Source organism: Strigops habroptila, chromosome 1 (assembly GCF_004027225.2).
Source record: "Strigops habroptila isolate Jane chromosome 1, bStrHab1.2.pri, whole genome shotgun sequence".
In the NCBI taxonomy this organism is placed as follows: domain Eukaryota; kingdom Metazoa; phylum Chordata; class Aves; order Psittaciformes; family Psittacidae; genus Strigops; species Strigops habroptila.
Genome location: NC_044277.2, coordinates 20,920,603 through 20,935,888, shown reverse-complemented (window position 1 = coordinate 20,935,888; position 15,286 = coordinate 20,920,603). Strand labels below are relative to the sequence as shown.

The window sequence follows — 15,286 nt, the reverse complement described above, 5'->3', positions numbered from 1 at the left end:
AGAACTTCTTCCTAATATCTAATCCCCTGTTTAAGTTCGAAGCCATTACCCCTTGTCCTACCACTACAGTCCCTAAGGAAGAGTCCCTCCCCAGCATCCTTATAGACCCTTCAGATACTGGAAGGCTGCTATGAGGTCTCCATGCAGCCTTCTCTTCGCGGTGTTGCATCATGTATTACTCTGCTGCTGGGCCTCCTTCTTTCCTCACGACTCTCAGTACACACATTCCTCCACAGGGAGAAAAATGACCCCCAGATATTCACAGCTAGAAACATATATAACAAAATAACATAGTATTCACCCTTTGATGTATCTATCTTCTTTATGTTGCAAACACTATGAATGACGGTTTTAAGGAGGGCTGCTCCTGCAGCAACTAACACAGACCCTTTCGATGCTGCAGAGTACAGGAAATGTTGGATTCTGCTGTTTATCTGTCAGGTGCTTATATGCAAAATGTCAAGAAAGTTGTCAACTGTACACATAATGGGAAGAGCATAGGTGGAAGGGACACCACCTTGGACTAAGTCTTCTCTTTACCTCCTCCAAAATTGTCTGTCCAGGATTTGAAGTAGAAATACAGAACAAAGTAGTAGTGAATGACACAAAGGCACTTCACCTTGTAGACAAAAACTAGCTGTGCATGGGTCTGCAAGCAGAGAGGAATACCACAGTCCTCTGCTATCCCATGAGCTTCCAGAGGGCAGCACTGAGAGCAGTAAAACTGATTCTAGATGAGACAGGGAGATCGGCAGCCCATCATCTGAACTCTCTGCCCACATTTTGACTATCTATCTCATGAGTTTCCTTAGGGCAGGAAAATATAGCTAAGAACAGATACCACAATACCTAACAAATTCATCTGATACCAGTTTCTCTCAGGGGCTGTGTAGTATAGTTAACCACTATTCCCATTAGAAACACCAAACTTAATTAGTTTATGTAACTGCATTAGATGGAGAAGGTACATATTGTTGATAGTTGCTTAGTGAGAATGTAGCATAGATCTTCCTTTTGCCCACTTATAATTAAAGTGATCTTTATATATTAGATTCAGTGGCTTATAATGAAATGCAATAAAGATTCCTGGAGTACATCACATTTTTCTTAATATGTTTAAACAATTTTATGGAGTCTTTTATTGATTGAAGGAGGAGCAGTTTCAGGAATAATGTGCTTAAACAGACATGACAAACCATCCAATTACCCAGCACTTCTCAAGACTAATGCCTGAAGTAGTGAGCATGTCACAAAATGGTGCTGCTTCCATTTGTGCCAGATGCCTGAGAGGCAGCAATCATAAATCTCTGCAGGGGGTGGGCTGGGTGATTTCAGCAATGGATGGGAGAAAAGCCTGTCTCTATATTGTCTTCATGGAGAAATGTAGCATGGTGCAAAATCTTGACCAAAATTACCCACCAGCAGAATTATATAACAAGCTTAAAGTAGAAAGGAATAGGGAGTTATGTCCAGTTGAGCAGTGGCAATTTGGACAACATCGATGCTTCAGTGGAAAGATTGAAGCACAATGCAAAATATGATACAGAATAAGGAATGCAAACACTGATGAAACACACAGATGTTTGAATAGGCTTTTATTACCAGATGAAACAACTGTGCTTTAAAATAGGATCACATTTTGGTTAAAAAATGAACATTGTACATTAGAGCCAGGTGCTTAGTGGAACTAGGAACTTAAGAAAGATTTTGCCATTACCTAATGATGCTTGGAAGAAACACTTGTGTTCAGTTTTGTGAAAGAAATATTTCCTCTTGTTGACCTTTCCTTTAGAAAGACATATTTCTGTTTCACCAGGGAGAGCAGTTGTGTAGCTAAAAATGCATGGCAGGCTGCACAGGACAGATCTTTAATCATACCTATCCTTCCGTGAGTTTGCTCAAGGCTAATAAGGATTAAAACATATTCAGTGACTCTGAAAAATGTCTTAATACTAGTCTTCCTAAATCCCCTGTATTATTTGGAGCAATATGAGCACAGTACCTTCTGTTTGCAAGTGAAAGGTGAAAACTTGACACTTTCAAACCATCATGGCCATGTCCTGCTTTACTAAAAGCTGGGTCCTGCCTTACTAAACCCCACTGTTCAAAAACCCCAGCCTATACCCTCTTGCTCTGCCGGGCTTTGATGTAAAGCTGCAAATAAAATCAGCATGCCATGCAATGAAAGAATGAAAGGACCTGCCAAGACGTCATAGTCATGGTCATGTTCATCTGACTGGGACAGCCACTGACATTAAGTGATTTGCCTAGGGTTACAAGTCAGTCCATGAAGAGGTTTAAATGAGGACCCCGGCCTAAAGAGTCCTAGAGTGACAGATTTTGCCCTCTACCAAGTGACATCGCCTACTTCTGCTCAGCATCTCATAAATGAGCTGCAATTCCAGCATGCAGCAAGGTGGAAGACGAGTCCTGTCCCAGTGGCTGCACAGCCAACAATGTCCCCAGGGACAGGAGGCTGCTGCACCAGAACAGAGGCACGGGCACAGTGTAAAATCCGGGGAAAGTGGAAAACACTCCATGCCTAATAGAGGAAGTAATACAAATAACCAAACCTGACTGAAAAGCTATAGGCAAGGAGATAGGTAAATGCTCCCCTGGCTCTCTCAAACCCCACTGGCATTATCCAGGGTCAAAAAGGTAAAGGTTGAATTCAACAGGAACAGAAGCACTGTCAGAAAACTGCTTTCAGAAATCTCATTTGCTTTTTACCTCTTTCAGCTCTGAAGTTTGACAAAGAGAGCCGCTGGACATCACTTTCCTCTTGCAGAGCGAAATACAAAATACTTGAGTGCGCTGCACAGCAGACGCAGTGCTGCGCGGGGCTGTGGCAGCTGGGGAGCTGCAGCGGCATTATGTAGAGCACAGTCCTTGCTTCAGGCAAGGGGGGCTTAGAAAACAAATACTAGGCACAACACAGCATTAGAAAAGTGGATCATGTCAGTCTCTCCTTGAGAAGGTTAAAACAGTTGATAACAGTTCAGTCATTCTGGAGAAACTATGGAGCAAGAAGGGGTACAGTACTGGATATTCACCTCTGCAATTTTCACATCTTTAAAATAAAAGGATTGTAAACTAGAAAAGAATTATAACTGAACCAGGCAGGATAAAGAGTGTGTACCAAGGAAATCGTCATCAAACCCACACATAGGGGAAAGAAACCTCTGTACAGAGTCGGGTCAGCAGTGTATGTGATAATGTCCCTTTATACAGATGGCTGAGTAAAGAGCCTATTTCTCTGTAGACCAAAGGTTTTTCTTTATACTTCCTTCTAGGCATGTTCCTCACTTCTTTTGCTTTGGTCCTATTAAAACCCCACTGCTTTGTTTGACAGACTGGAGCTGTCAGCTTTTTTGTCATGCTCCAGTGGGCTGGTTTCCTGCTGGTGGCCGTGGCAAGAGCATGTGGCTCATGAGCTCTTCCCAGCCTTGGGCTTCACAAAAACACACATTTCTATTTTTAAGGTTCTTTTTTCCAAGGATTCCCACCCAGTTACGCATGATGACATTTACCACATCACCTGTGACTACAAAACAAATGCATCTGGGTTCATTCCCCAGCATGGGGACCAACTGGTGCAGAAGTTCCCTCATCCATGCTAGCTCAATTTGCACACTCCTGAAGAGTGACTGCATGCCATCTGCCCCATCGGGTGGTCCCAGTGGCATAGACTGAGTCCCAGACTGGGGCTGGGCACCACCTGGGAGGATATGAATTGGTGGGAAGAAAAACTGGAGTAGGAGCAGCTCTGAGTGGAGAGCAGTTTCAAACACTGAGCTCCAGTGCTGGAGATGCTCCCTATTTCATGCAGTAGGGACATAACCAGCATCCATAGTACATCCATTATCTCAGGAAGCCGGATAGGCTGTTACCTACTGGAATGTTAGTAATAAAATAAGAAATGTCAAGGCTTGTGAGGAGCAAGCCTACCTACTGGGAAAGGGGTATTAAGAAGGAATTATGAACTAGACCCAAGGTCTAAATCATCTGGTACACGGTCTGCAAGTGGCAATGGGCTCTTTGATGGGCTTTCTGGAGCTCTGAAGGGATTTCAGGGCATTTGCAGACGAAAGAGCTTGACTGGCACACCAAGGAAGGCCAAATGCACCGCTGGTGGGCACAGGGGAAAAATGCCAGTGGGAAGGGCCGGCGGAGGTGGGGTGACCAGTGGCAGCCCCTGCTGGGAAGGAGGAGATCACTGGGGGATGATGTTGCCAGGTGCTCGTGCTCTCTGGTGATACAGGCAGGCAGGGGTCAGCACATCTCCATCGCAGCTCTGCACCCATGATCAGGCTTCTGCCTGATTTTGGCAGCCCTCTGCTGACAGCAACACAGAGCCTAGAGCCTTGCTCCCATGCTTACATATATGTGGGTCCTGCTCTCCACCACAATGGACACCACTTTTCACATATGTGTCAGTGGAACCACTGAATGCCAGCCCCACTGAAGCTCAGACATTGTACCCACTAATACCAACCTTGGTAGGCTTGACCCTTGCACCCAAATCCCAACGCCAGTAGGCTCAGCTTCTGCCCGCACTACGCAAGCCCATTATTGGGGTTATTCCAGACCTCAGACCACACAGAGGGCTGTGGTACGGCCGGTCCGGCTCTCCAGCACCCCGTATTTAGCAGCAGCATCTATCCAAGCGGTGTGTGACTCATCTGGGTCTGGCCACCTCCTCACGTGGTGCCTTTCACTATGACTCTGGGGATTTCCACAGAGAGGCCACCACTGCTGGCTCCGGTGGGGCAGAGCTGGGGGTCCCTCACACAGCATGGGGCAGCTCCTCTCCATCCCCCCATCAGGGCCACAGGAGGCCTGGCTGGTCTCCAGCAAGCACAGCAAGGGTGGGATGCTCCTCTCCTCCTGCTCGTCACTTGGGTGCCAGCCAGCCACAGTGAGGTGAACTGCTGGATGCGGTGACAGCAAGCACTGCCATGAGCATTTAATTTTTAATTGTTCTCAGGGCTTCTTTTCCACCATCTCCCAGCACCCCCAGGGGAAGGCTGCCAGCACCTGTTTCTGGGGCTGTTTGGCTGCATGCCTGACCGTGAAGGATGAAAGAGGGGTGTCCCCAGACAGCCCTGGTGGTGCTGCCAGAGGCCCCTCCAGAGCAGCTGCTTTCCCAGGTCAGCATTCACTGACGGGACACCCCAAGGGCTGCAGCTGCATCCCGGCTCAGAGGGATCTGCCTGCATCATCTGTCCTGGGGCCAGGCTCCCTCAGGCTTATTTTCCCAGAGGCTTCCCCCCCTTCTTCTTCAAAGGAGCATCCACCAGCAAGAGATGCTTCTGGTCAAGTTAGGCTACAGAGAGCCTGGTTGGGAGAAGCACGCCACCTGCCAGGGCACCTTCCCACTGTGCTGGCCATGAGCATGTCCCCGGTGTAGCTGGAAGCCATTCTGACATGTTCAGGCTTCCCCTTTGAAAGAAGAATAATAAACGCTCCTCTGCAAGGGCAGCTGCAAGCTGTGCAAACCCAAAGCTTGCCCTGAAGAAGCACTGCTGAGGGCTGTCAGGAAGGAATTGTCAGGCTTGATGCTGAGGAGGTGAAATGGCCTGAAATACTGGCATTGCCACCTTCCTAGTAGTTTGCCATTAGCATCCAAGGGCAGCTCCGAGCCCCCTTGGTACAGACACGGGAGCACGTGCAGCTGTCTGTCTCAGGCTGCAGATCCCCTTCTCTCCCCACTAAAGCCATTCCTCTGCTTAAAAATGTTATTTTGGGAAAGAAATGAATAATGGGAACAGTACTGGAAAAGCACGGGGCATTCAACAAACAAAAGAAAAGCTGCTATTTTTGAAAATGCCTCAAACTGGTAACCGTGGCTTGTTTTAACCCCTTCTCCTGTGGCTGCCTCTGCAATGCCCTGCCCTGAGTGTTATCCGCAAGCACTGTAGGAGTCACATGCAGCAAAGGTGTGTTTTGCTACAGAGTCTCAGTACGGGAGCAACACCACAGTGGACTGGTAACTGACATGGGGTGAACTGATAGTGAAATACACCCCAATTTTTAATCAGACACTTTGAATTAAGTCAGGTGGGGGTTCTGCACGGGTCCCAGTGTCTAATAAAATAGTGAAAGTTGAGCAAGCAGTCGCCTTACTACCACTTCTGTCACCTTTTGTCACCTCTGAAAGAATTGTACTTTTATAATTGGGGCACTGCAAGGATTATGTGGACACAGTGACTGGGGGGGTCTAGTCCTGCACAGCAGCCCACTGTCAATGGTTCACACAGAAAAGGCCATCACTGCTGCAAGAAAAGAAACTGAATCTCCAAGGCCATAAATCCAGGTAAACATAAACTTATCTTAACAAATTCATCAAGACCCCCATGGAGCTGGTGAGGAGCACGTTATACTGCTGTTTTGTCAGCTCTCATTCACCCTTGCCACTGTTGTGACCAAGTCTGCAAGGTACCCTTGCATTCCCGGTCAGCACTGGCATGGCTCTCCTGCTTGCAGCATCCTGCACCAAGGGAAGGCACTAGTGACATCTGGGCCACCACTGCAGGTGGCTCTGCAGGTCCTCCTGGCAAAAGCAACCAGCCACCTTCCCTCGTGGGCTAAAATCTAGCAGAACAGAGGTCTGGGCTAGTGTTTTCAGTTCCTAAAGTGATGCTGCTCTGATGAACATGTTGGCTGGGACTCCCATGGATGTCATGAAGCCAGTGGCAGGGATGGGGGCTGCTCTCTCACAGTCAATCTCATTTCTGAATTGTCAGAGAAGAGCTCATCTTGTTTCAGGTAGATGACTCCAGATACTGGATTTTCAGTTCTAGGAGAAGTATGAGAAAATAAAAATCTATTTTTTGTTCAGGAAGAGAAGGGTTCCTCTTTCCAATGCCCCTCACCTTCCCAAGTCCCAGCACTTCTGCCTTTCACTGAGCTCTGCTTCTCAGCTTTTACCTTCGTGGGGACAACGGGGACTTCCTTGGCAGGAGTCACTCAGCCCCTTTGCCAGGCTCAGACAGCAGAGGTAAAGCAGAACGTAGATAGTTTTTCTGCAGAAGCACCCAGAGGCTCGACTAGATAGTCTCACACAGATCTCAGAGCTGTAAGTGGTTTAACATCACATGCCATAAAACATTACATGCCTTGCAACTCATGCTGGGGATTTTGATTAAGGAAACCCTCCAATGTGGCAAGGAAGAACTGCAAATTTTGACAGCGTTCTCAATTTTTATCAGTAAACCAATTGAAAGTGAAGGGTGAAGTGAAATAATTGAAAGTGAAATCTGTATGCTATGTCAAATCAACAATAATGTTCAAGCAAGAGGAGGCTGTGGTTAGACTGAAAGATGTGTCCTTGGCCAGCTTCTTCTTGTTCACATCAGCCTGTGAAATAAGTATACAAAAAATGCAGGCTACCCTTCAGATGAGGCTGTTTTAGTAGGGTCAGAACGACTTTACATGAAAAACCTCACAAAAGATAAACAGCTATGAATAGGACCCTTCACAGACAAGTCCAGAGAACAACAGACAGTGTTTCTGCTGAGATATAATTGCTCTAATTGGACCTGGGCTTGCTAAAATGGTGAAGTTAAAGAGGACTCTGCAATCATGCTGCCATTCTGCACAAAAGAATAGTGTTGTGATAGGAAGCATATAGCAGTTGTGGAAATAATCAACGGCTTTGTGCTCGCTTTCCCTTGGTCTCTTGGATTTGCCATTAGGAACATGCGCACAACATGAGCAGAATATTTTTTTTAGAGTTAAAGGTTCTGGGGCTGAATTGCTTCATGGCTGAAGTCTCTGAGTATTATTCAGCCAAACTTAGACACTTCAAATGAGCTGGATCCATTGTGTTTTTGCAGTCCTGGAGGAAACGCAGAAAGACTATGTGAGGCACAATCAGGGCATCTGCCTGCTCTAGGAGCGAGGGAATTTGGCAAGGAAAGAAGCTAACTTTGACCTTCTTCGCCTTTAACTTGTCTTCTCTGAAGTGAAACCCTATAAACTACCTGATCTGCTTGTCTAATAAAATCTCTGTACGTGTAATCTTGGCTCTCTCCAAAATCTGATCTATAATATGAGAACAAGCATGAAGCTCTTAAAGCTAAAAAAACCCAAACCTATGTCCTCTAGTAGCACCTACTGTGCGAGGGTTGACTGTGCCATGTTTCTCCAGCCCTATTTTGTACCCACTGTTGAGCAGAGACCACAGCCCTTTTAGCCACATCAGATGACATCAAAATGACAGAGCATCACTATTAAGAGGAAGCATTTAGTTTTCCTAACTCCCTCAGACAGTCCCATTTCACACGAGTGCTGGCCTGTACTGCAGATGCTCAGGGACATTGGGCAACGCTACCAGAGGTCCCTGCTGGGGAAAACGCAGCAGTGCAGGAACAGTGACAGCAGAACAGCCAAGAAGTGGCAAGGCTGCCCCTGGCCTCATCCCACTATCACCTCAATCATCATAGAATTATAGAATGCCAGGTTGGAAGGGACCTGAAGGATCATCCTATCCAACATTTCTAGACAAAGCATGACCTAGACTAGATGTCCCAGTGCCCTGTCTGGCTGAATCTTAAAAGTGGGGATGTTCAGTAGCCCACCACTTCCCTGGGGAGATTATTAGAGTGGCTGATTGTTCTCATTGTGATTTTTTTTTTCTCTCGTGTCCAGTTGGAATCTCCCCAGGAGTAACTTGTGCCCATTACCCGATGTCTTTTCCATGTGACTCCTTGTAAAAAGGGAGTCTCCATCTTCTTTGTAGCCACCCTTTAACTACTGGAACATGGCGATAAGGTCTCCCCTGAGCCTTCTTTTCTTTAAGCTAGACAAACCCAGTTCTCTCGTCTGGTCACTTAGCCTTGCCCAGGGCCCTCCTTCCCCCACTTGCCCTGTCCCACCTGGTTCAACAGAGTCAGCGTGGCTCTGGCACGCTCCCGGGGCCCCATTCTCTTGACAGTGAAATTCAGCACACTGCTAAGAGGCTTTGTGACAAATGTGGCAGGTATAAACCTGTCTCAAAGCTTTCAGCCCCAGTGTCCACCTGCTTATGTACACAGACAAAGCCGGCTGAAAGCCTCCCACTCCTCTGGAGTTCTAAGTAGATTGAGATTAGATATAAGGAAGAAGTTCTTTACTGTGAGGGCAGTGAGGTACCGGCAGAGGTTGCCCAGAGAAGCTGCGGTTGCCCCATCCCTGGCAGTGTTCAAGGCCAGGTTGGATGGGGCTTTGAGCAACCTGGTCTAGTGGAAGGTGTCCCTGCCCATGGCAGGGGGATTGGAACTAGATGATACGTAAGGTCCCTTCCAATCCAAGCCGTTCCATAATTCCATGACTTTATGACTATGATTCTATGAAATTTGCAAAACTATGGGTGTGATGCTCAGGAGCTGCTCATGCCACACCTGTAAACCAGCATTCACACAGGGCTCCCCAGGCAAGGCCACTTACCCATAAAGAGCAAACCTGGCTTATTGTACCCTCCATAACAAAAATACCTTCTCAGGTCATCAGCAGTGACACCCTGCAGATCCTGCCCTTTGCTCACATTGCAAATTCCTGATCCAGGCTGCAAGGCGTGCATCACACAAAGTGTGACCAATGGGGCAGATGTCCCCCCTGCGCCCATGCAAAGCACCAGGGCTGGCTGTAGGTGAGTGCAGGAAGGTGGCCTCGGGAGGCACGTGGTCTTGTTCCACAGAGCATGTTGGGAGCAACTGTGTCCCTGAGTCACTGGGAACCAGCCAGCCCAATTATCCATGCAGTCCTGAGTTCACAGGTCCACACTGCTCCTTTTCCTGCCTGGCCCTGGCATTTCATCTGGAACAGCACTGGGACTGTGTCTCAGCAGGACTGAGAGATGCATGGGGACATCAAAGCATCAAACATGCCCCACAGTCAGCTTCTACCTCCTCCCAATGCCAGCTTTGCTTTGTGCATCACAGGCTTTGCTCCACATATGGTCCTGCCCAACATCCCAACAAGGTGGTCAGAAAAACTGGCCATGATGCTCTCCAAAGAAGTGTGTGTCAAAGACAAAATTGGACAGAATTTATCAACACAACTAAAAAGAAAAGATATGCTCATTTCCAGCTAATGTGTCTATGATAAGCCAAAGATCATAACAAGAATAGTAAAAAAAATTGATTGACATCAATGAGATTTACACAGCTAAAACTTTCCACATCACTGTGAATATGTGCAGCAAAAAGTCTTGAATTACAAAAGAAGAGAAACACAGCTAAACTGAGACCCATCCTCTGCTCTGTCCTGTGAGAGGAGGCATTGCTGGGAATTCTGGGCTCTGGGCAAATTAAAGCCAGCATTTCAGCCCAAAGAACAAGCTTCTTGGCTTTCCTGTGTGTAAATCAGATCCTTATATTATCTCAGTGTCATTTTGTGGCTGAAAGCAATTCAGCAACTCTCAGCACAGCCAGACTGAAATTCATCCGAACAGGATCTGAGCACTTCAGCTCTTCATGATTAGATGTTTCTGTGGAAATTAATCTTACAGAAAAATGAAGTTCGGCAGAAAGTTGACAGTGAGTGCAGGCCGCAGAAGGGAGAAGAATCTTACAACTCAGCCTTCACATTTTCCACCTATAGGATTTTGACATTTACTAAAGTTGTAGTGAGGGCAGCTTCTTCGCAGTGCTCCCCCTGGGAAATACCACATTCAGCTATTCCTGAATTACAGTTTCTAATTATATTTTCATACTGTAATGCTGTCTGAAATGCAAATTTGATGACAGAATAATTCGATCCATGTAAAATAATTACAAAATTACTGTTTCTCAAACCTCAACTCATACTCCCTGCTATTTGAGAAGATAAATTTAACAGCAGTGAAAGTACAGCCAAAACATTGTCTATTTTTTTAACTGTTATCTGACTATAACTGTCTGCATAGATTTTGGCTCACCATGGAAGATTATTTGTAAAATACGACTACCAAAAACATTCCAGAGTTAGGATTTTTGTTGCTTTAGCTTGGAACCAACAATCAGGTCAACTTTTTTATTTTGCATTCAGAGTACCATACGCATGGCATCTGCATTTAATTGGAAAAGCAACTGTTGATTAAAATACCAAATCTGTACTGCAGCTCAGTTATCATTTAAACCAGTTGTTGCTAATGTTGATGCAGGACATTAAATTAGCACAATGTAATGATTTTTAGCAGGGTGGAAACCAACTTCTGCAATATGTAATTTAAGAGCCTGAAACTCCATACCATACTCCTACATCAGATCCCACTGTCTGACAATTCCTTCCCCCTGTACAGGGGATTTTATTCCCCCTGAATTATTGCCTTGAGTAATAACTAGGACCTTTAAAAAGACAGCAGAAATCTCATTCTGTTTGAAAAATGCAAGGAGTCAGCATTCTGCATTGCAAGGTTGTTTTAGGTTTTATTATGCTTCTAACCTAAATTTAGATTGTCATTGCCCATCAACTCAACCAGAACAAGGTAGAGCACACGAAAGGCTTGAATGTGTAATTATTACTAGGCTAGAGGCATCAACAGATCATGTCTTTTTTAAATTTCCCTGTTTGTATCCAGTTGTGTGAGAAGTGACTTAGGGAGATCTTAGTCCTGTTTTTAGCCAAGATCTCTCCTAAGGTGAAATGCTTGAATTCTTCAGGAATTGCTGGTCTCCTCACCCTCCTCCATGGACAAGGAGGCTGTCGATGAGAGATCATCTCCTCCTTGTGTGCGTGCAACGGGGGGTGACATTTGTAAATGATATGAAGGCTGATGGGAGGTATGAGGGTCAATCTGTCCACCCCAGAAGAAGGTGGTTTCTCAGCAAGCCCATGTGCAGTCGTATATTTTTCTCTTTATGTCAGAGGATTTCAAGTCCAAGTAAGCTGGCAGTGCCACGGTTGTGGTGTTGGGCAGAAGATGAGGGATGGGCGCCAGCCACCTTCCCCCTCTCTCAGTGGCAGGAAGGAACCTACAGGCTGTTTGTTCTTTTCTCGTGGTGGGTGAAATCATGGCAGAGCAGAGATTCCGGGATGCTTAGCATTACATTGCCTGGCAACTTCACACACTCCCAAGGTAAAATCAAGTGTTTGTCAAACGGATTTGGTACACAGCTGACCAGCGACAAGGAGAGCATGAAATCACTGAGCAGAGGCACACAGCCCCAGGACAACTCTCACACACTGTCCCCTGCCCTTCCCCTGAGGAGGGACCTGTTCCTTTTCCTCCAGCTGCACACTCTGGCACTGCCTGCAAGCTGCCTGCCTGGCCACATCTTGGCCATCCCCACCTCCGGAGCTCAAAGGAGCCTGGGCTGATGGGATTCCCAAAACCTGCAGAGGCTCAAAGAGAGGGGACAGAGTCGGTCACTCTTCCAAGCAGGACACATCCCTGTGAAACCTCAGCAGCACTCACCAGCTGCCTCCTGCCACAACATGGCTGGGACCCTCCTGGTAAAACGTGAAGAAATTTATCATCCTCCTCCCTCAGGTCAAGCTAGAGCCTTTTGAAGACTTGCTCAGTATCACTAATGCAAGCTATGTCCATTCCATCTGGAGATGAGGAACCTATTTATAAATATTTCTAATTAATAGCTCTTGTGCAAAAGTTGCATCAATTATTTTTGCCCTTGCAGGTGTTTTCAAGGCATCAAATGATACAGGACACTGTATTTGAGCCTAAATGAATAAGGTGAAGCCCCAACCCTCACCAAGCATCATTGCCACACCGATGACTCAAACCTGGCAGGCAACTGCAATTATACATGGAGCCAAATCCTCCAGACTTGAAGTTAATGACTTTTCTTGAATGGCAGGTGCTGCTCAGCAAGAATCCATCCCCAAACTCTATGCCTCAGTCCTTCACTGGACTTACCCCACCGGTGTAAGCTGGTGAACAAGCAGACCTCAGAGGCTGGTGGGTCACATCGACTAACCCCCCCTGCCTTCCCCTCCTACCCCACTGCCCAGATTCCAGGGAGACCCACATGCAGGTGAGGGGCATGGACCACCATCAACCAAAACACTCCCCATGGTGGCTGGGGAGCAGCTATGCCCAGTTCATCCCGGGAGAGGACACCAAGAGCCGCACTCCCTCTGTGAAGGCTGCACACAGGGTGCTAGCACCTCCACAGTGAAGCTGCAAGGCTCCTGTAAACCTTGGTTAAACTCACCTATGAGGAGCCGGTCAAGATTCCTCATGCACTAATGCATTGGCATCAGGTAAAAAATTTAATAAAGGAAATGAATTAAAAATATTCCAGTCTCCCTAAACATTGATATTCTAGGCACAAGAGTTGAATTGGAAAGAACATATGAGATAATGGTAAGTGGAATGGTTTAGAGGTTTCACATGCATTTATCCTTGTTGCTCTGTTAAGAATGCCAAATGCAGTGAAATCCACAGCCATAACTTTCCTTACAGAAGTGCTTTCAGTTTTAATCTCTGCCTTGGCTCCCTTTCTGAAACAATTGCTTCTGCTGCATTAGAATAATTTTTATAGAATTTTTTTATCTTTTATTGCTCTGTGTTTCAAATTGTTTTGTAACTCTGTGATTGTTTCAGAGTGGCAGCTGCTGTAGAAAATCATTACCATTATCAATAAACCCTTTGAACTTTGGGAGGAAGGGAACAGGAGCATATAATTAGAGAAGATAAGAATGATCTAGCATACTTTTCCAGGAAACAATGCACGCAATGCTTCAGCTGTAATCTGTTCTTAAAATGAATCTATATGTTCCCACACAAACAAACTCAGGCTGTGGCACTAAACTTCAGGAGCCCTGTGATCTCCTTCCCCACAACAGCCCCCTTGGAGTAAGTGTAATACAGAAACAGACCCAAACCCACTCTTCTTTTTACAAAAAGACCCAAATAGCATTTCATTTTTCAATTACTGTGATGCTGTTCATGCTGCAGTTCTTTTTTTGGCTATTCTAACCGCTTTCAATCCACAACAGAGAAAAAAATAAAAAGCAAAACCCAAGCCGTGTGTGTGCATGCGAGGAAAAGGGTAAAAGCCGGTGTTACAGCAACGCTGCTCTCTGGGCATATTTCAGATAATTTTTCAGGAAGCTCTTGATCCTTCCCTCTGTAAACACTATACGGTCAAGAGTGCCGCGTGCCCCAGGAGAGGGACAGAAAACCCAGGGAGCGTGCGGGGACTCTGTGTGAACAAAGATGGTTTAAAGACTCAAACTTTGAGAGCTGGATTTCAAGCTGTTCCTAGCTGCATCGGCTGCTGGCTTCCCCCTCACCGAACACGTTGGGTACAAACCCATCTGAATTAGGCAGCATTAGAAACCTACAAGTTCCAACAGAGCTATAAAGCTGTAGAGATGCCCAAATCAACACAATACCTAAACAGAATTTCTTTTAACTCCTGAATGCATTAGCCTAGGATTACCCGTGTTCATTTGTATTCCTAAAGTGTCAAATGAGAATAATATCATTTTCTTCTCCTTTCATGGATCATTAATTTAAATTTAAGTCCGCTTTGCAGTCTGCACACAGAATTAGTAACTGGAAGCTGCTTTGCATTTATCTGATAGTGCCGGGCTTGTTCATCAAGGCAAACTTCCAGCCAAAACAAACAAGTGAAAAAATATCAGTCCCGATAAGCTGCTTTCTATTCTATTTTTCTTTTAAAGGAAAAAAAAAAAAAAAAGAAATACCTGATGAGAACATAAAGCAAATGGTTACCTCACACTGCAGAAATGCAAGTTTTTAATAGTCCATGCTCTGGCAGCCCCTGAGAAACGGCAGCGGCGGCAGCGGCGGTGGCGGCAGGGATAAATCCAGCATCCACCGGGTTCTCACAAGGCTTTGACTGCGCGGCCGAAACCGCAGGCTCTGCCTCCAGCTGACGTCAAGGCGGCTGTCACATGGCCAGGCGCAGGCCCAGGGAGCACGGGTTGTCCTGGCAACCCCAGCACTGCTCCGAAATTATTTCAATAGGTCATCTGTCATACTGCGCGCACACTGGAACCATCGCGGGCGCCCGGACAACCCAAACACCCAGCGCTTGCTGGAGCTGGCGGCTCTGGGGGACGGTCCCATTGCCGGCACTCTCTTAACCCTGTCCCCATAAGAAAATGTGCCTCCGTCTTCCTCTTCTTACTGCATCCCCAGCCCCTGCCAGAAAAGAACCCCTTCTATGCCTGGTTTGCCCAAGCAAAGGGGTGAAAGCACTGCCCTCCTTGTGTGCCTGGGCACCTCAGTGATGCACAGCTGGGCACTGTACTGGCTAGCTAAAATTAGGGTCTTTCAAAATGACACACAGCTGGAGTTTTGTTCATAGTCACAGAGATGCGTATTTGGCCA

At 46.4% G+C, this 15,286-nt stretch overlaps 1 protein-coding gene across 2 annotated transcripts in view; it reads right to left on the bottom strand.

Moving 5' to 3' along the window:
• Positions 1-14,849, bottom strand: part of NCALD (neurocalcin delta) — a 51,259-nt gene extending 36,410 nt beyond the window's left edge. The window contains exon 1 of one of the 2 annotated variants that reach the window (XM_030481776.1): positions 14,638-14,849. The gene's annotated coding sequence lies outside the window, so the exon portion shown is untranslated. The remainder of the gene's footprint in view (positions 1-14,637) is intronic. The other variant, XM_030481769.1, reaches the window with a different exon arrangement.
• Between the last annotated feature and the right edge of the window lie 437 nt (positions 14,850-15,286).